At 45.0% G+C, this 22086-nt stretch overlaps 1 protein-coding gene and 1 pseudogene across 2 annotated transcripts in view; one reads left to right on the forward strand and one right to left on the reverse strand.

The window, feature by feature from the left end:
• The window catches only part of LOC144768586 (sulfotransferase 1 family member D1-like), a 248137-nt gene that overhangs the window by 91949 nt on the left and 134102 nt on the right, over positions 1–22086 (reverse strand). The window lies entirely within an intron of this gene.
• LOC144767016 (protein KTI12 homolog pseudogene) lies at positions 9255–9844 on the forward strand (annotated as a pseudogene).

Below are 22086 nucleotides of genomic sequence, written 5' to 3' on the forward strand. Positions count from 1 at the left end.
GAAGGGTAATCCAACTCATAAATTTGCTAACCTTGCACTGCTCCTAGCAAAAAGAAACATCACAATACGGTGGAAAGCCACTAGGGCTCCATCCTTACAGGAGTGGCATGCGGAACTGATCAAATGGAGTAAAGCAGAGGGGTCTGAACTACAAAGGGAAGAATACAGGGGCCTATGTAAAACATCGATATCTATGGCTTGGAATATGATGATGGAAGAATATATAGCGATAGAAATACTATCATACTGAGAACGCATAGATGCTCCTTACCTGAACCCCCAAGGAATAGGGAGGACTGCAAATGTCTGTGATGGCACTGTTCTCACATCACGGAAGGGGTGGGAAACATGTATAGTGTATTACAGAGGAAATGGGTGCACAGGAGATGGATTAAGCATGTGACTATGCTATTACTCGGGAAGCGGGCGAGCACCAGGGGGTGGGAGGGATAGGGGAGTTTGTTATTGTAGCTTCGATGTAAAATGTGAAGATATGACTGCAAATTTCAATGTCATAATGTGGCTGTGTTTAGATCAGAAGAACTCGTATGATGGGAATGTACATTGTTTCGAAACTATGGATCTAATTATTTGTACCAAAAAATGTCATAATGTTTTTCACAGCTTGTATAGACTCCCTAAGAACTCTGTTGAGACCTGATGTATAACTACTGTAAACACAAATTACATAAACTCTACAAATAGACAGTCTATATGTTGCCTTACACTATATTGATATCTGTTGAGCAAAATCAATAAAAATATGTTCTAAAAAAAGAAGATTTCCCACTCTCCTAACTGAAGAACACAGACTGGGAGACATTGGTGAAGCTATCTCACTTGAAGAGTTTCAATGCAAGCAGGGACCTACTGAGAGGTAAGGCACTTGAGTCAGATGGATTTACCACTGAGCTCTATAGGAAGCATTATGACATTTTGTCTCCTGTTTTTTAGCCATGTTTGAGGATGCTGTTTTGACAGGCCTGTTTCCGCCAACTCTCCGTATCATTAGAGACCTCTGCCTCTTGCTAATCTGATAATAAGATTTTAGATAGGATTATCTCCATTAGATTGTTTTCTTATGTGAAAGATACTGGCTCTGCTGTTGTGGTTTTATGAAAGGACACTCTCCCTTCAATAATTTGCACATATTGTTTGCCCTCATGCACCAACTCCACCCAGAGATTAGTGTAGTTGCTGCCTTCTTGGAAACCGTGAAGGCTTTTGACTCTTCAGAGTGGGTCGTCTTCTATGGAACATTTCAGAGTTGGCTAGGGATCTTCATCTCACTTTTTTATTGTATTGTATTTATAGAGCATAACACTCATCCCAAGGGACGTCACAGAGCTAGGACAGCTGAGAACCTGTAATGTAGATGATTAGATGCCAGAGACTTCAGCAGGTGGAACCTGAGTGATAGACTGAGAGGCGTCAGTAATTCTATCCTAGGAAATAGCTGTGTTTTCAGCTTCTTCCTAAATATCATATAGTCGTCAGTTGACGAAGGTCTAAAGGAAGTTCATTCCAATGAGCGGCCGCCAGATAAGCGAAGGAGCGACCCCCTCCCTCTGACTTTATTTATGCGTCTGGTTTTAACCAGAGTGTAATATGAACACCGTAGATTTCATTTGGGAACATAAAATTCTACTATGTCCTGCAGGATACGGGGACCAAGTTTGTGTAAGGCTCTATGTGCATGGCACAGGAGCTTAAACTTAGCCTTTTGGTGCACAGGCAGCCAGGGAAGCGCCTTGGCAGCTGCATTGTGAATCACCTGCAGTCAAGAGAATAAGAAATGTGCCATGCCAACATAGAGCGCATTCATTTAATCCAGTTTGCTGGTCAATAAGGCCTGAGTAATGGTTTTCCTACAGCTCAAAGGAATCCATAAGAAAAGTCTCCTTAGTAACTTTAGCATGGCAAAGCATTTCGCACACAGAACTCGGACTTGATCTTGCATGGTTAATGCACTGTCCACCAGGATGCCCAGATTTTTTAAAACCCGTTTGGACTCTGGAGCAGATCCTAGTGACTGTGGCCCCAGGTTGCATCCCAACAAGGTGAGCTCCTTCAAAAAGCAGTATCTCTGACTTCTCAGCATTTAGCTTCATACAGTGATCTGTCATCTAATTTGCCGTTTCTGAAAGATAGTTAATCAAGTTTCTCCTTGTGTCCTCATACCTTTCTTCAATGGCTATAAGTAGCTGCCTGTTGTCTGCATAAGAGCAGATATTAAAGCCCCATTTCTTGCCGATCTTAGCCAAAGAGGAAGCATAAGCATTGAAAAGGGTTGGACTCAGGGAGGCTCCTTGTGGGACACTGCAATTGATTGTTCTTGGGTTAGAGGAGACAATTTTTACTCTTTGAGTTCTGTTACATAAAAAGGAACTAAATCATTGTAGAGCTTTGCGGTGCAGTCCTTTTTCGTGGAAAATGCTCAACAGGAGGCCTTGAGATACGGTATTGAAGGCCGTCGACACGACCAAGAGGATCAGGGCGGCGGCTTTGCCCTGGTCCACCAGGAGTCTGATATTATCTAATACCACTGGTAAGGTAGCCTCCGTGCTGTTCATAGCTCTCCAGTCTGTGAAGGATCCAAGAGCTCATTAGTCTCTAAAAAGTCAACTAATTGTTTGTTGACCAACCGCTCTAGCACTTTGGACAGATACTGGATTTGAGAGACTGGTCGATAGCTCACAGGATTAAAGACTTCCGCGCACAATCTTTTTAACAGTGGGGATACAATAGCTTGTTTCCAAGAATCCGGAAACACAGCAGAGTCTAGGGACTTATTAAAGATTTGAGTTACATAAGGGCATATAACCGATATTGGATGAGAAATTATAAAATGTGGGAATGGGTCAAGCGCGGACCCATATTGACCTCTGTCACCGCCTTTGCTACTTGCTCTTCTGTGAACGGAACAAGATTACTTAAGTGAGAACGCGCTTTGGGGCGGAGAGCCAAGGTTTCCCAGTCTGTATCCTCTACGGTAGACTGGTTTTTGAATGTGGAATAGATTTTGGATATTTTATCGACAAAGACGTTGCTGACTTCCTCATAATTGACTGCCAAGGTGGTCAGAGTTTGGGACATACTGTCTGGTTTACAAAGTTTATTCACTAATTTATATAGCTCTTTAGTTGATTTACAGTTTACATCAATTTGTTTCACGAAATAAGATTTCTTAGCGCATTTAAGGACATTATGATGAATCTTGAGCTCTGCTTTCTATATTAGCCTTTCATTATTTTCTATGGTCAATCTCCACTTGTGTTCCAATGATTTACATTTTCTTTTTAATAATCTAAAATCAAGCAAATATCATTTGTTTTTCCGTTTGATTTGCTTCCTATCCTGGTGTCACATCGATGCAATGGGTTAGTAATTTATGAATGTAATGTTTCAACCTCTACTGGTTCAGGGAGTAACCTTGAGGCAGTTGGATCTCTTAAAGAGTAGTGGGAAGCAAGCAAATCAGGGGTAATAAGATTGCACGCCCTTTTCACCACTGTTGAAGGTGTGATTAGGCTGGTTATCTTAGCCGGCAGAATAAAAGAAAAGTAGATTAAAGAGTGGTCAGTTCAGGAAAGGGGCATAATCCCAGAGATATTTATGGATTCTATGTCAAAAAATAGGAGATCAAGTGTATGCCCAGAGATGTGAGTGGGTCCTTCGATCCATTGTTAAAGCTGAAGGATCTGCATATCGCTTTTCAGATGTTTAACCACAGGATCTTCCGTATTTTCAAAATGGACATTGAAATCACTTATTACCAGGAAGTACTAATGTTACAGGCAACCTGGGAACAGTTTGGCACTGAATTCAGACTTTGATGCTTCACACTGGACTGTGAGGTGTAGACCGCTGGCATGCTTACTGCTACAAAATGTTCACTGCATCAGCTTTCTTGAGGAAACGATCAATCTTGTGGACCACCGGCTTATTCTGAATCACATCTTTTCCATCCCTGATTCTTTACCAGTAGAATGCGAGAGTATCATGTCTGCACGGACCAACTAGGGACCCTCTGTTTCCCTCTTCTCTAGCTATTTCCATTCTCATGGAATGACATCTTTTTTCAGCTGGTGAATTGGAACACTAGGGGCCCCATTAGGATGGCGGGCGGGCACCTTGCGGAAAATGGGACTGCCCGCCTTAAGGCCGGGGGTCCCGATGTCTGCATTAGGATGCACCCTCCACAGTGGCGGGCGCATCCCCCATTTCTAACATTGTGGCGGGCGGTGCTCACTGCACCGCCCGCCACAATGTTAAAAATGAATGCGTGCATTTGCATAAACAAAGTGGTAGGCACCGCGCGGTGCCTGCCGCTTTGTTCATGCAAATGCTGGGGGGTACCTCAGGTATACCCCCCGTGTGCACCCCCCACCCCTCCTTCACTCTGGGGGCCCGCAGGGGGCCCCCAGAGTGAAGACCGCATGCCTTTCCGTGGCAGCATCGCCACCATGGAAAGGCATCCGATTTGGCCCATACTAATATGGCTGGCGGTGTCTATGAGACACCGCCACCATATTAACCCTTTTCCGCCCGGCCGTAAGGCGACCGGGGCGGAAAAGCGGCGGACGGTCTTTCCGTCCGCCACGGTCCCCCCGCAATGCAAATATGGTGGGGGGGCATTCGGGAGTAGATGTCGGGCGGATTGCCCCCGCCAGGCCGGCGGTGGCTACCGCCAGCCTGGCGGGGGCAATCCGCCCGACATCGTAATGGACCCCTAAGTGTTGAATCTGGAGCAGCATAATTTTGGCATTCCCTTTCATGTTTGACCAGGCCAAATATATATATTTCTTCACATATGGCGTCATTTACTCATGTGATGTAACATTATGAATGTAATGTGGTGCACTAACAGTACAGAAAGTACATTCATCGATAATCTATATATATATATATACCTCTCTGCAACGCAGCTCTGTGGTGCTTACTGGAGGTACATGATGGGCTAGTTGGCCCCCAGGGACCCTCATGATTCAAGTGGAATTCATACCCCAACTTAAAACCCGCGAGGGAGTGCGTTTGTACAGTGGTGAAGGGAGGGGGCGGAACCTGATGTGACATGTGTGTACTTATGCAATCACTCCGCCAAAACTCAAGCACTTACAAATTCACCATGCACTCTCCTTGTAGCACTCTAATCATCCAGTCACTACCCATGCACTCACGCAATGACCCATGCACTAACTCATGCACTGCTATAATACCCTGAGCAGTACCCATGCAGTCCAGCCATCACCCTGTCACTGCCCATGTACTCCTCCAATCACCAAGCCAGCTCAATGTACTTATCCAATCACTTCGCTAAAACCCAAGCACTTATAAATTCACCATGCACTCTCCTTGCAGTACTCTAATCATCCACTCAATACCCATGTACTTATGCAATGACCTAGGCACTAACTCATGGCAAATACAGAGGAGGTCATGCTAATCGCAGGGGTACCCCAACACATAGTGTTCCTTACTGTATGTAGGTGTTTTCACTGTATTTTAAGTGTCTTTTAGCATAGCACTAGCTCCGGTCCTGGTTAGTCAGAGTCAGTTACCACCAGTACCCTTCTTAAAAAGTTGGGGGCACAGGAGGACTTTTCTGCTCCTCTGCTGGTTCTTTCTGCACATCTCTTGCTTCTTCCTGCACTTGTCTTTGTCTTTCTGAACTTCTGTTGACTCTCTCTGCACTTTTCTTCCTCTTTTCCTCTTCCTCTTTCTTCACATGTCCTAACTTTGTAGGCAAATTAGCAATTATAAAACCATTGAAATTCACTGAAAAAACCATGGGTTTCAGGCACGATATAGTTTGAAATTAACATTTAAAAAGCCATTGAAATTCACTTAAAAAACCATACGTTTGAGGCATGTTATAGTTAGAAATTAGCATTAAAAAAACCTTTGAAATTCACTGAAAAAACATAGGTTTCAGGGACGTTATAGTTAGTTGGACATTTCACTCGTACAAAACCATAGAAATTCCACCATTATAGTTAGTTCAGCTAACTATAACTCGCGCCCCCGCAATGCACTGCTGATGATGTCACATATTACATCCTTCATGACATGGTCAGTGACATCACTGATGACATCACTGATGACATCTCATATGACATCATTGATGACATTATCCACATCAAAATCTGATGCACCGCCTCACACTCTAATATAACCTTTGATACACCCACTGTAAAATATAGACTACCATTTTCGAAACGATCGACACAACAATACCAGTTACTACATACTCACTCACTGACTCCTAGGTCTACACACACATCTCATTCACCCATACAATCACTCATACAAACAGTCACTCATCAATACAACACTATCATATACACTCATACACCTGTACAAACACTGCCACACTGCCACTCATCCATGGAGTTACTCACACACCTAGTCAGTCATGCAAAGAATCAATTACACTCCCATTTCCACAGCTCTACAGTTATACACACACCACCTCACTTATTCAAACATATACTAACACATATACTTTTACAATCACTGAGACAAGTACACACTCATCCATACAGCTACTCTCACAATCACTGACTCTCAAGTATAGTCATTTATATTCTCCAACTCTCACATACACTGCCTTTTACTTATATAGTTACTTGGACATGTACCACTGAGACATCCAATCTCTCACCAACACACCCATACACACACTCACCCGCCCGTACAGCTGTTTCCACATGCAATTTTGAACCCATACATCCAGTGAATCAACCACTCACACATCTATGCACAGTAACACATCTCTTACCCACCCACACACACACTCAGTCTCCCATACAAATACTCAGTCAACCAATCAATAACCCATATAGACACTCATGTGGTTATTGACCAACACATGCAACAGCTTACACAACAGACATACTGACACACACATTCAGACAGTTTAGTAACTAACCCATGCATTCAGTAAAACACATTTAATCACTCACTTATACAGTCAGTTACACACCTACTAAATCCTTCATCCAGGTACTTATACACCCGCTCATTCTTCAATACACCTTGACATATATATAAAACATATTCAAATTTTACAGAACACACAGTCACTGGATGATGTCATCAGTGATGTCATTTGAGATGTCATCAGTGATGTCATCAGTGATGTCGCTGACCATGTCATAAATGATGTAATAAGTGACATCATCAGCAGTGCATTGTGGGGGCGCGAGTTATAGTTAGCTGAACTAACTATAACAGGGGAATTTCAATGGTTTTGTCCGAGTGAAATGTCCAACTAACTATAACATCCCTGAAACCTATGGTTTTTTCAGTGAATTTTTAAGGTTTTTTAAATGCTAATTTCTAACTATAACGTGCCTGAAACCTATGTTTTTTTCTGTGAAAAAAAAAAAATATAAATACATATATATATATATATATATATATATATAAATACATATATATATATATATATGTACACATGCATATATATATATATATATATATATATATACAGGGGTGGGGAATTTGTATCGCCCGACGCCCTGGACATGAGGATTCTTGTTGCGGACAAGAAGTTTTATTGTCTGCTTAGTCCTCCGGACAAGTAGACATTCTCTTTAACCCTTGTGCCTCTAATATAATCACAAAGCAGTTATTATCCGATTGGAATATGCAATCTTAGTGAATGCGCCTTTTTTAGGTAATTACGGTAACTAAAAGCCTGGCTGCAGCTGTGAGAAAGTTTGTGCTGTTGTTTTAATCTCCCCTCCGTTATTTTAATCTCCCCATCGGGATGATCTTCCCTTCGCATCTGCACGTGTATTTAACCCTGCAAGTGCATTTGCAAAAATAAACTTTTGGCATGTCTTTCTGAGCTCCCCAGCCGGTCCTGCCAAAAAGCCAAAAAATACCGTTATTGCTCACAAGGTCCGTCAGGGCTGGCTCTAGGGCGGTGCGATCAGTGCCACCGCAAATATATTATGGCTTAAAAACCACCTGCTGCCTCGTTCCTTCCCTCCAGCAATTTTCAGATATCAATAAAAATGTCAAGATTACTCCGGTGATTAATGTTCTTCCTGGAGAGAGAAGGAGTTTTGTCTAGTGGAAGTTTGACTACTCGTAAGTTAGCTCAGAGGGTTACTATGCCTGCTGCTAAAAACGTGTTCCATGCAGATTGCAAAATGCATGTAATATTATTAGGTAAATAGGTTACTGCTATTGTCAGAGAGATATTTGTTATTTTGAAGTTTAAATTGTAAAATGTAAATTGATACGTGTATAGCGCACTACTCACCCGCAAGGGTCTCAAGGCGCTTGTACGAATACCGCTGTGGAACCCATCCTGGCTTTCCCTGTGAGGTGTCCACTCCTGGGCAACCCCAAGGTGGAGGCCAGGCATCCTTAGCGTTGTGGGGGCTGTTGTGGAGATTAAGCAAGCTATTGCCCAGAGTTGCAGAGTGGGACTCCATGATTGGAATAGGCACCGAGGTGAGAATTATCAGGTCCGTGGAATTTTTTAGCCCAAGACCCGCCGAGGCAAGGAATTGAACCCTGGTCCCGGGCTAGACCTCTGCATCAGGGTCTGCCGCTCTAACCATTGAGCCACACTTCTCCACTCCAGTTTATAAGTTAGAATCCTAATAGAGAACAATGAGGTATTAACTGTCATCAAAGGTCTGCATGCAAACTGCAGGGTTTATATTAGACCTACATGTCCTTTTTTGCCTGGCTTTTCCTTAACCTGATCTAGCTAAAAAGGTTCATTTGGGTAAAAATGAATTATTACTATTGAAGAAAACCCCTAACAATTAGTGTTATGTTTTAAATTCTAAATTTGTGCTTTTCCAGACCAAGGACTATATCTGCCTATCAGTAAAGTATGGATGACATGTGACTCTTACATCTTGTAATCCTCTGTCTTATTTAACGTGTTTCTTATACACTGATTTACACGCGTGATTGTCTCTGTTAAATGTGTGTATGATGTAAAGTGCTCTGACACCTCACACTGGTATGAGTGGTGCTATAAAACGAAATAAATCTGAGAGACTGGTTATGGAGATTTGAGGGGCACTGTTAACTGGTGGTAGTGAGGGAATAGGAATCTGTGGTGGAGATGGTCACTCGAGGGCGCCAACAAACATTGTCACACAGGGCGCCGCCAATGCTAAAGCCGGCCCAGAGGTCTGTGTTAGAACACCGGCTCCCATATTAGTTATGCTTTCGGGTGCTAAAAGTTGCTGCACATGCGCTCTTAGTTAAACAATAAAGATATGCCAATAGTGGTGCTGGGTGGATTCCCCTGCAGTGGTAGATGCCTACGTGAGCGGGGTCAGGGAAGGTGCATGTCGTACATTACAATTCCTTGAGAGTGTACAGGAATGCTGTGTATGCAAATTCTCGAAAAGAGTAAGAAGTCAGAGGAGCCCTGCGAGCTGAAGTTGAAGGCAAGGAAGCTGAACAAGGAGGATGTGGTGCCACTGGACGCCCTCAATTACATAAAGGGTTATGGATATAAGATGTACTTGTTTGATAAACTTATACAGATTTTTCACTGCTTAAAAGCCCCTGAAGTCAGCTGTGTGTGAACACCAGAGAGCGTTAAAACCAGTAATGCAGGAAATATTTGATGCACTTGTAGAGAGTTCTGAAGTCCCCGATTCAAGGAACTGCTGGGACATTCCTCTATTTACTGTGCAGAAAGATGCATGCTGCCATTTGTGATGCCATTTTCCACAGGAAAGCAGTTTTTGTCCAGGGGAATAGATCGTCTCATTTGCATAGGCTCAGTGTCAAGGTTGATAAATATGAAATGCAGGAGCTTCCAGGAGGCACTTACCGAAAGCGCAAAAAACTCAACTAGTGGGAACAAAATCCCAACCAAGAGGCAGGCAGCAAGCAACGGAGTGGGACATTGGGCGTGTTTCAAAATGCTCAATCCTTCTTTTACTACATTGTCTTAAAGGCATATGTTTCCCAATGGAGGTGGTACTGACCTTTCTTCACTGGGAGCTCGCTGTTGGTGGTTAATGCACCCTCTGTGTCCCCTAAGGTGCCCATTCCTCCTTCTCCCTGTCTTCCCCAGTTTTCTAACTTCACTGTTTTCTGTTCCCGTTCAAGTAACCTATCTGATCAGCTGCTACAATTTGTGTTTCACCATACGTGGCTCACTTACCCTGAGCCCGAGCCTAGACTCTCATGGGGATGATCAGGCTCCCCGGGCGAAACGCTAGTAGTCTGACCCGCTCTGCGCGCTCTCCCCCACTTTCCTCCGGTATTTGGATCCTTTTCTCTAAATACCTCCTTTGTTTAATGCCACACCATAATCATAAATGCCCACCTCAAGCTGTTCTCTAGTGCCCACATATCTGCTTTGAATCCTTCAGTTGCTTGTGCCCAGCCTGTCTCTTCCTCCCACCACATTCTCTGAACTTTTAGCACCACATTCTAGTGCTATATCTCAGTCGTTCACAAGTTCTCCCCTACTAGCCAGTACTTGTTGTTGATATTATAGTGCTTCACACTTCACTCGTGTTCTTTTCAAGCACTATAAAAACAGACTTTACCACTACTTCATCAGATGATAATCAGTGACCTTAGAAGGCTGAATGACGGAGGCTGCCCTGCCAGGGTTTTAGTAATCTTCTCTTCCAGCTCGAGCCCAAAACTAAGAGAACATTTAAAGTGCCCTCATCCCTCCTTCTGTTCGAGTATAATCCTGGGTGGAAGCTATCTAGATCCTAACACCTAAATGCCACAGTAATGGGGGAAACAAAGGCACACAGCTTGTTATCACTTAAGTAAAAACAGCTAAGATTTGGAGGCTCGTTTTTGATTTTCTGTAGCTCCTATATGTAAGACATATGCATGCACTGTAAAAATTTCAGCTGTATAAGTACGTATGAGTATTTATAGGAATGACAAAATAAATAGCAATTCCTAACTTTTTTAATTTAATACTTTCATAGCGGTACTTATCCCACTGTAAGGTGCCAGAGCGCTTTACATCTCACACACATTATACACTGACTATTAATCATACAAGTGTGTAGTGTCATAAACAGTCTTTACTGGTAGGGATTATATGCCACGATTGTTTGGCTGGTAGAAATTGAAAAGTTGGGGTTTAAAATATGACACTGCCTGGATGGTCTATTAATAATGCTCAAAAAACTATTTAGCAGCCTTATAATAACAGATTGAAAACAAACAAGGTTCTAAACCCATGTCTTGCAGTTTACATGCAGGTGCTTGATGCCAGTGTATAGCTCACTGAATATTGCCTGGTGATTTTTTTCAATAATTCACAGCTTGGGTGTCTGTTCTCTCCACCTCAATCCAGCCTGGTCCCCTTGAGGTCTACCTCCGTGCCATCTGTGAGTCTCATAACATTCCCTTCATTGATTCGGGTATTATGCTATTGAAATATCCACTCTCAGAGCTGTATTGTGCAGGCTTCTCAATTTTGACTATTTCCTCTGTTTCTGTGGAGGCAGTTGGCAGGGTTGATGGAAGGCAGGAAGCAAAGTGAGCTGGTTAAGGTAAAAGGGTTGCTCAGAGCGCTTAGATAAGATCGCAGAGGGGGTAAAGAAGACTGAGCAGCCTGTGATAAGTGGAGGCAAGGTAGCAACAGTAGACAAGAGAGGGTTTTGGAAGGGATGAAGCCTATGGTGAAACTGGAGATGGAATAAAACCTCTTATGAGGAGAGGAGAACTTGTAGTGAAATGTGCAAGGGGTACAGAGCCTGTGATGAGGGAGTGGAGAGAAGGTCATGGGATGGGTAGTGAGAGGGATATCCATTCCAATGTATATAGTGTGAAGGTGTATTTGTAGTAAGGGAGCGGTGTAATTTAACAGTAAGTGTGTGAAACCCTTGTTGTGAGAAAAGAGAACAGGCGGGTTATGAACCCTATGATGAAGATGTGGAATTGGTATGGGCCCTATGGCAAGTTAGTGGAAAGGCAAATGATTACTGCTAATAGCAAGAAAACAGTGTGGAAGGTAATACTTTATAATAAAAGAGTTTGCAAGGGCAAAGAGGCAGAGATGGTCATGTATACTTTGGGTTTTATAGTTGACTAGTAATAAGTCCTTGCTAGTCTGTATAGCTTTTGGTTTTATAGAGTGCGTGGGACTAGTGGATTTCTTTACAGGGCTAGAAGATTAATGTATCCATTTGTCCCTTGGACAAGTACAGTTTTTCAAAAATTCCACACCCCTGATATATATATATATATATATATATATATAGAGAGAGAGAGAGAGACGCATACGTATTTGAGCATAACTAATGTTTTCATTACAGTAACATCGAATTGCAGTTCCTATGCATCTCAATATATGTATGGTTTGAATAATGATGATTAACTCGTACAAACTCATGCAATCATTTGAATACTACTCAGCATCTATATTTTACTGCATACATATCTATAGTCATGCATTTAAACATGTATTGAAGGGCTTGCCACATAAACTTGACAAAAGGCCCAAAGCATTTAGATTATTTAATGTATAACCTTCAATGTGAATGCTTGCTTTTCATGCAATACTTGTCTCACCTCTGCAGCTGCACCTGTGTGATCCTACAAATGGAAAAAGGCACATTGTGCATGAGAGATACAGAGGTTCAGGAGGAGTACTTTTGGCAAGGACGAGAAGCCTTAATTAACAAAGAGAGGACTACTGTTTGTATGGAATTGAGAGGTGAGAGGAATCCCATGACTTTCTCATGTGCAGACCAAAGGAAAGGAGTTTTAAGAGTAGTTCCCAAGTTTTACTGTGTGAAGGTGGAAAATATTGAGACACATTTTATGGGATTCTCGAATGCTCGTTTGGGGGGTTTAATTGGAGATCACACTTCAGCTAGATTCAGATTCCCTGTTAGACTTTGAGAGGTACAGACCTCTTTGCCACATATCTGATGTTTGGCATTATGCTATACAACATTCCTTTCCTTTAGAGAACTTCTACAGAGATTCTGCTATGCTGGCACCTTTCTCCTTTAATGGATCTAACTAGGGTTTCCTCATACAGTATTATGTAGACTTGATTTCGATTAGGAGATTTAGATTTTCCTCATGCATAACAGGTAAGAGGACTGCAAATCGTATTCTGATCATCAAATTCTTTTTTTAATACTATGTATCACAATTACTGAATTCCTTGTTTGTTTTATGTTGCTAAGACTAAACTTCATTTGTCATTTTGGCCTGCCTGTAGTTATCCTGCATTTTTACAATATATGCCTGAGAGTTTTGTTTAATAATCTGGCTTTGAATTTGTTATAAATCCATACTTAGTCCCATCTTTCGACTCAGACATTTACTGTGTGGCCATATGGGTTACATTGTAATTGTTAATTTGTAGTTGATCCTAACTCCTATTAATACTCAGGCACCTAGAAAGTTCCATTGCATACAGCAAAGAAGGAGCCCAAATACTGTGTTTTAGCAAGTCTCTATGAGTAACCCTCCACTGGAATTTGGGGTAACGCTGTGCTTGAGAAGACTTATCTTCTCCCTCTTCTAGCTCGACCTTTGCTGAGATTTTCCTTACTTAAGTACTTAAAATCCAAAGAAACTTTAAATGTTTCTTCGTCTTCCTTCATGAACTTTCAGAGAGAAGATCCAGGATTCTATTCATCTTGGCCTTGAGATCAATCTGCAGCATATCGATTTTCTGGGATGCTGATAAATATCAGGGTTACTGACAATGTGAGCTGTGTTTAATATCTGAGTAGAGTCTCACTAGTGAAAAACCCATGTCTCTTTGTAGCACTTTTCTTTATGTTGCCCTTCCTATCCCTGGCTTGGAGCATGGCTGTCTCTTTGCAGCACTTGGACTACGAAGCTACTGCTTCATGTTATTTACCAACGACAAATTACTTGTTTGGGCCTGTCCAGTGGCTCACCCTTGCAACACAAGGATACTAGAGGAACAACACCCATTATGACGTCCTCAAATTCCCTGAGAAGAATTCCCTGAGAAGAAAGATGGCATAACTCTATATTATGGTCAATGACAGAAATACGAGTGAGTTGCCAGGCCCACTCAGTTGCTAATTTGCAATGGAGTGACGGTGCCCAAAAATCTGCTCAGAAACACACTGCTGGGGCTTTTTAAGGACAAACACCAATGCTGCATAGTCTTGAACTGACCACATGGTTCTTCCATTAAATATCAGGCCCTCCCTGTCCCTTTATCTCGTTCAAATAGTTTCCTTTTCCTGCTTCCTCTCTTGGTGACGGTTTTTCCATCTTTTTCTTCCTGCTTCTTCCCTCTTTATGTCTTTTTCCCTCTCTTGGGATACAGATATAAAAAGATCCTGCCTAGCTCTAGAAGCTGTTGTGTCTGCAGATATGGACATCAAAAGCTGTAAGCTGCTTCTAGAAAGTTGTTCAGCCTTGCCTCCAGAGCTAATGAAAGCTTTTATTTATTTATTATAAAATGTAGAATATTAGAATTTTTTATTTCATTCATTTAATATGTATTGTATTTATTTGTTCTGCAATGTTTTCAACTATGGGGATGCTTGTGGCACCACAAGTGCTTATTAGCTATTAGCGTGCTTGTTGAGCCCATTAAATTAGCAAATATCACAAGTACTGAACAGCAAAGATTAACGCACATCTGATGTGGGATGGCATGAGATGTCTGTAACCAGATTCTCACATGGAGTAGATACAGGTCAGGTTAACAGATGGGGTCCCAAGGGGTGGTGTCCGAGATCATACCTGGGATGGACGCATAGGGAAGAGAAGTCTCCCAGGTACCATACAAAGTTCAAAAGTAGCACCCGACACATCTCCATCCTGGAGCGGGACACCGATTTGATACCCCGCAGCTGGGGCTCTGAGGCTCAAGTTGTATCCTGCTGTAAGCCCTGGGTGCTGGGAACTACACACTCAGAGATTCCAAAGAGCCCGCTACCTGCATGGAGCCGCCGGAGCCCAGGTGGAAACCTGCCTGCTGCTGCGGCCCACAGCAGGACCTCGGGAATCACAACAGAAAGGAAGTACGGGGAGCGAACAGCCCCGTCCGAGAAGCATCCTGAGGCCGAACACTCTGGCGATTGGACCACGCCTTGCCCCATACTGCAGTGATTTGAATGACACAGCCAAGTATCGCAGGACCATCCGTGCTGAAGGGAGTGGCTCCCCTGCAGGGGCCTGTTGGCCTTCACCCTCACTCTACTGGCAGTGCGTTTACTGCAACGGTTGGCTTGTAGGACGGTCCAATTACTCTGGATGTGCCACCCTTCTGAGCCAGGACCAGTGGAATATACTATGCCCCGGCTAAGCTGTGAACACTCTGCATCCCAGAGTGGATTTCCTGTTGGCACCCGCCTGCTATTCACAGGCCCTGGGCAGGTGAGCAGCAGGTCTTGGGAAATAGGTCTTCAGCCCAACGCAATGCATCTTGCCCTGACTCCACCGACATCTCCTGTCCAACTTACGTGAGGTGATACCGGACACCACACTATTAATACAATGGTGAAAACAAAGACCGACAAGGCCCTGGCGACTGCCAGCTGTGTCCACGGGAGCAAGGAACACACAAATGCTAATGAACCTGCGGTTATGTCACTGGCAGCCATTTCCACTGCTTTGATGAACTTTTAACAGCTATAGTATACATGAAAATTTGCTTTTGAACCTAAACTAGATTCCCTATGCATTGACAGGGGCGGGGCTTCCTGTGGGAGAACCATAAAAAACTGAAAGACCGAGTTGAAAACATGGAATCAGCACTGGCTGCCTTGCGCTTAACGGTGGCAGACTCGGATAAACACCCCTCTGCTATGCAGGAGGAAATTGAATATCTGATGGGGGAATGAAGGACCAGGAAGGTAGATCAAGATGGAACATTGTGAGGATCGTGGGCCTCCCAGAACAGGCAAGGACTCACATAGGAGGCTATATCTTGAAGACTGGTTTGTGAACACGGTTCTCCAGGGTAAACAGTACACCTTTTTTTCTGTCTGTCGAGAAGGCCCCCAAGGTGCCTGGGAGACCTCCCCATCAGGGTGCCCCTGTGCGGTCAGTGGCTGCATACCTCTTTAATGATAGGGACGGGGAACATATTCTACAGGTGACACGAGCCAAGGGCGTGTCAAGAATGCTCAAGTGCATATCTATCCTAATTACACCTTGGAAGTTCAACGGTGCAGGTCTTCTTTCATAGAAGTAAAGAAGTGCTTCCGTGAACATGGCATCATATAAATCTTATAGTTCACTGCTACACTTCAGCTAGCATGCAAGGGCACCAATTCTTTTTGTGCGACACCAGAAGATGCCTGGTCCACGCTAGAACACAGAGGCCTCACATTCTCATCAGGGGGTAAAACAGACCTCCTTCTTTATGGAAAACGCAAAGACAACGCAAGCCACCAAATAGACCTTGACCACAGGGCCCAAATAAAGAGCAAGCAGCCAAGGAGAAGGCTTGTTTGGTGGAAGACGTGGGGGGGTGGCAGCTGCCTCTGCCCCACCCTCAGGTTTGGAAACTGAGAAGTAGCAAGCTGATTCTCTGAAGGGGTCTGCTTTGCCAATTGCTGCATTGCTGGGTGGCGGCCCGATTGTCACACCTCAGACGGCTGAGGACTTGATATGAACTGCATCTCTTAGGTTTGGTGGGGTTGAGCACGAGTCATGTCTGCGGTAGCTGCAAGATGTTGAGTACAATATTAATGCTGAGCAGAAGGCTGAGTGTTGCGGTCAATTGACACAGGCCTGCCACAGTCATAATGTGGCTGCCCCCACACTTATAAAGTCCCACTGGTAAAGACTGTTACTTAGTGTTGTTAGTATTGCATTACAGTGCCAATGGCTGGTCACCCAATGGCGAACCAGCCTGGTAATGAGAGTTGGAAATTTCTTATGTTATCTTTTTTTATTCCTAGTGTGGATTTTCCTTTTATTTTAGTGGTAGATGTGACATGCAGCATTTCCTTGGGGATTCAGGGGGAGGGATCCGGGGCGACTATGGGGGATTTCCTTACATACAATATAATGGCCCTTAACATTAATACAGTGGGCTCCTAACTTCTGTTGCTGACCTGGAATGTATGTGGCCTGGCAGAATACACAAAGTGGTACCATGTCTATCACTATCTCCGTAGACGTAAGATTCAGATTGCGCTCCTTCTGGAGATGAATCTAACGTGATCAGAACTGGAATATATGTGCAGGTGTTGGAGGGGCATATTCATAGGGATCACATATTCCAGATATGCTCGGGAAGCACTAATCTGGGTGGCTCCAGTGGTACTCCAAGAGGTACTGTGTACACAAATTGAGCTAGACAGCTGATACGCTGATACTTTGGAAGGTTTATTGGATGATCTCCCACTCTCACTAATATTGCTTTATGCACCTAATACTAACCAAGCTCCCTTCTTGCAATCTTTGACCCCAACACTGTTACGTTATGCACTAGCACCGAGTTACTGAGGAGGGGATTATAATTGCATCACGGACCTAATTGACAACCACTCCTGCTCCCCAATGCTAGGAGCACAATCAATAGCTCTCTCATATCCCTTACAGAGATGGGTCACTAATACACAGGTGAAGGATGCATGGCACAGTCTGAAACCAGAGACTAGGGAGTTCTCATACTACTCTGGTTTACACAACCTACATACCAGGATTGATCTTGTTTATTGCTCTTAGGACGTCCTTGCCAGTGTGCTACGGGCTGTATATATTGGACATACTCTCTCATTGCCCTCTACAATTGCAACTGAGCTGGGGGACAAGCAGGCCCAAAATACCAATTTGGCGCCTTCCTTTGGAGGCACTCCGCGATGCCTCATTCAGATCTATTCTTTCAGGGTATTTTACCTCTAATTTTCAGGAAAACAAGAGGCCGTTCTCCATGGTTACATAATTAAGGTGGTTTATGGTACTAAACTAATCCTTCGTGGACCCAGCCCATCCTGGGGGAGGAGGCATGACAACTCTGCACAGAATGGGCTTTTTCTCTGGACCCAGCGAGCGGAGGCTTTCTACCTAGGAGTCCAGATATCTGTCTGGAGGTGGAAAATGGCGGGAATTCGTTCAGAAACCACACAAGGGCTGGTCGTTTTTCAGGGGGCATCTCTAAGATGGCCTTTGAATGCATTTTACATTAAAACCCACACTGGCACCAGTGTGGATTTAATGTGCTGAGAGGTTTGCTATCAAATTTCCCAGGTTTCAGTAAAGCCATTATGGAGCTGTGGAGTTTGTAATGACCAACTCTCAGAGCACATACTCTTTATGGCTTTACTTCACTTACCATGTTTAAGAATGGACTTAGGCACCGTAGGGGTACAGTGTCCATACAAATTTACCCTCACCTATGGTGTAGTGCACCCTGCTTGAAGGGTGGCTTACCGAGGCTATAGGCAGTGGACTGCAGACATGGTACATAGGGATGTGTTCCGTGTCGACTCTTCACTTTCTGTGCAGCAAAACTCGCAGCCTGCAATGGTAGTGTGCTGGTGTTAGGGTACAGGGCCCCTATGGGTAGCACAGTAGGTTCTGCAGCCCTTAGAGGGCTTCTCTGGTCACAGTGCCATTGGTAACCATGGTACCTTTTACAAGGGGCTTACCTGCGGCCAGAGATGTGCCAATTGTGGGTCCAAAGGAACAGTTTTTGGAAAGTACACAGGCCCTGGGAACCTGATTGGCAGGGACCCAGGGCACATCAAGTCAAGTTGCGTCACATGTCAGGCATAAAGTCAGGGATAACCATGCAAACAGGGACACTTTTCTATAGTAACCCATTGTACATAGATTTTTAAAAAGCCTTTTATTTATGTACTTTCCTGTCCCTTTCATTATGCTTCAGTGGGACCTTAAGTTAGTTCTCGCTTTCCTAATATGCGCTTCTTAGGAGCCTCTTCATAATTGCCCCCTCCAGCTGCTCACCATCAAAACAGCCTTCTTGGTGGCAATTACATCTGCCAGGAGGTTGAGCGAGCTGCAGGCTCTATTGTCAAAGCCCACATTTCTAGAAATATTCCCAGACAAATTGGTGGTTTGTGTTCAGGCCACTTTCCTCCCGAAAGTGGTAACTCCATTTCATGTGGAGCAATCTGTTACCGGGCTAACTTTCTACGCTCCTCATTTTCTGCTGTTCTGTCACTTTCTTTCACTTCTGCACTTTTCCACTTTTTCCTCTTTTCCCCCTTTTTCTCATTGTGTCCCCACTGCTACTCGTCCCCGAGGAAACCGCCGCTTTCCAACTTCCTGCTTTTCCCGCCTCCCAGCTGTCACGGACTCCCACATAATGGCGGCTGATGCGCGGTGAAAAAGCGATCTTACTGACCTTGTCAGTACGTAGCTTTCCCTCGCCGCACAGCTACGCCTGGTAGCTGTTGCACCTGACCCTTCCAAATCCTGAGTTTGAGGTCCTCCTCCACCCACAGGCACTCGCCTGCGCCTCATCCTTGATGCTGCAGTGGGGAGCATCTCTGCCTTGCTGATGCCCTGCCCTCCGTCTCTCTGCTTTCTGCCTTCTCTCTTGATCTCTTTTTCCTCCTTTCATCTTTTCTGCTCTCTATCACTTTCTGTATTTTTCTGCTCTTCTGTCACTTTCTTTTTGCATTGTTCTGGACCCTCTTCTGTGGATGAGGTGTGGCGCAGCGGCCAGGGTGTCTAACTCCGGACCACGGGGTTCATGGTTCAATCCCCAGTGCTGGCAGCAGGTTAGCCCAGCACCATGTGAATCTGGGCAATAGTCTTAATCTTAAGCGCCGGGACACCTCTCAGGAGGTATCTGTGCCCTTTACAAATGCTGGCATTATATTTCATTTCTGCTCTTCTGTCACATTCTGCATTTTTCTTCTCTTCTGTCACTTTCATTCACTTGTGCACTTTTCCACTTACCACTTTTGTGCCTTTTCTTCACTGTGTCCCCACCGCTACTTGTCCCCTGCAGCCTGCCCCCCTCCAGTGCCCTTTTCCCACTTCCGGCTTTTACCACCTCCCAGTCATCCAGCCCTCCCCATCATGCTACTTAATGGTGGCCGCCCCGTGACTGCACAGTGGGTGCATTGAGTGAGCGTGCTTCGGCGTACCAGAGGCAAGTCTGTCTGCACCCATCCGTGCCCCGGACCATGCCCAGGGCCCTGGTCCGTGGACCACCCACGGATATTACGCCAGCACCCTCCACACCGGAAACCACACCGCCTGCCACTGCACATCGCCAAATGACACCCAGGGCTCTTTTTCTTGCCGTAACTGCAGCTGCACCATCGCCAGCCACTGCACACCAGCCACACCCATCGCTCGACCGACAAAGACCCTATCCGACTGCCTCAGCTGTATCCTGCTCAACACACACTCCCTCTGCAAACAAGCCATGGATATCTGGGAGCTACTCGACTCTGTCCACCCCAACATCGACTTCCTCACGGAAACCTGGATGAACTCCACCTCCGCCCCAGACATCACCACTGCCATCCTGTACAGCTAAAAGATTATTCACAAGGATTGCATAAACAAACCGGGTGGAGGCATCGCCATCGTACATAAAAGCACCCTCCACCTCACCACCCACTCAGACGTCCACTTGACCAACATGGAGTACCTCCACTTCCAGGTCCAGACCAACCTGAACACCACTCTCCGTGGCACCCTCATCTACAGACTCCCCTGGACCTCGTCCACTCTTCAGCAACTCCATCATCGACTTCATAGCACCCCATGCTCTTGTATCCACCGACTACATCCTCCTCAGCTACCTCGACTGTCACCTGGACAACCCCAACAACAAGAACACCTCGTCCCTGCTGGAGAACCTCGCCACCGTTGGACTCGAACAACTGGTCATATCCCCTACTCAGCAGGACAGACGCTCGACTCCCTCTTCTACACCAGCAACAACATCACCTTCAGCTACACCTCTGAGCTCCTTTGGACTGACCATTGCTGCGGCCACTTCTCCTTCACCAAACACACGTACACCTCCACGCAAACCGCTTCCCTCACAGATGTTGGACCAAGATCACCGTAGAACAGCTCACTGCATCCCTCAGCAAAACCCCACCACTGACATCCCCAGACCTTAATACACTGGCTCCCCTTAAGAAAGTCCCAGGCAAGTGACACTCCAATAATGCCAGCTCGTTCTCCCCCACCCTTCATGAGTTCAGACGCATCTGTAGATGGCTCAAGACAAAATGGAGGTGCAGCAAGACCCTGTAAGACCACTCAGCGTTCAAAAACGCTTTCACCGCATACCACCACCTTATTAGAACAACAAAGAAAGAGGCCCTACAAGAAAGGGTCAACACCAATGCACTCAATAGCAGAGGCATTTTCGCCATGGTCAAAGAATGTACCAAACCCAGCTCAGAGACAGCAAACATCCCACCCTTCCAAGACCTCTGCAACAACCTCACAACTTCCTCCACCGCAAGATTAAGGAGATCTACAACAGCTTTGACAGCTTCGAACCTGAAGACACTCTTACCCCACCCACAATCACCACACCCAATGACACCGGAACTCAGCAGATCCCACTCAGCGGGACTTTCTTCACCGCTGACAACACCCTCAGGATCATGAAGAGCATCCACTCCGGAGTACTCTCAGACCCCTACCCGCAGCACATATTCAACAGAGATGGCACGTCCTTCACCCCATACTCTGCTGCACCGTCAACTGCTCCATCAACCCTGCCTCCATCCCGGAAGACTGGAAACATGCAGAGATCAATCCCTTGCTAAAGAAACCCTCTGCCGACCCAATGGACCTCAAGAACTTCAGACCCATCTCTGCTCCTCATCCCAGCCAGGTTCATTGAGATGGCCATCAACAGCCAACTTTCCGAGTTCATCGAAGCGCTCCACATCCTGGACCTCACCCAATCCAGCTTCCAAAGCAACCACAGCACCGAGACTGCCCTCCTCGCAGCCACAGGCGACAACCGCATCCTCTTCAATGGAGACAAACTGCAGCCCTCCTCCTAGACCTCTCGGCCGCCTTCAATATTATCTCCCACCGCACCCTACGCACAAGAATCCTTGACACCGGCATCTGTGACAAAGCCCTGGAATGAATCTGCTCCTTCCTCACCAGCTGAACACAGAGAGTAAGACTTCCACTGTT

The sequence above is a fragment of the Lissotriton helveticus genome, chromosome 7 (assembly GCF_964261635.1).
Source record: "Lissotriton helveticus chromosome 7, aLisHel1.1, whole genome shotgun sequence".
Lineage (NCBI taxonomy): Eukaryota > Metazoa > Chordata > Amphibia > Caudata > Salamandridae > Lissotriton > Lissotriton helveticus.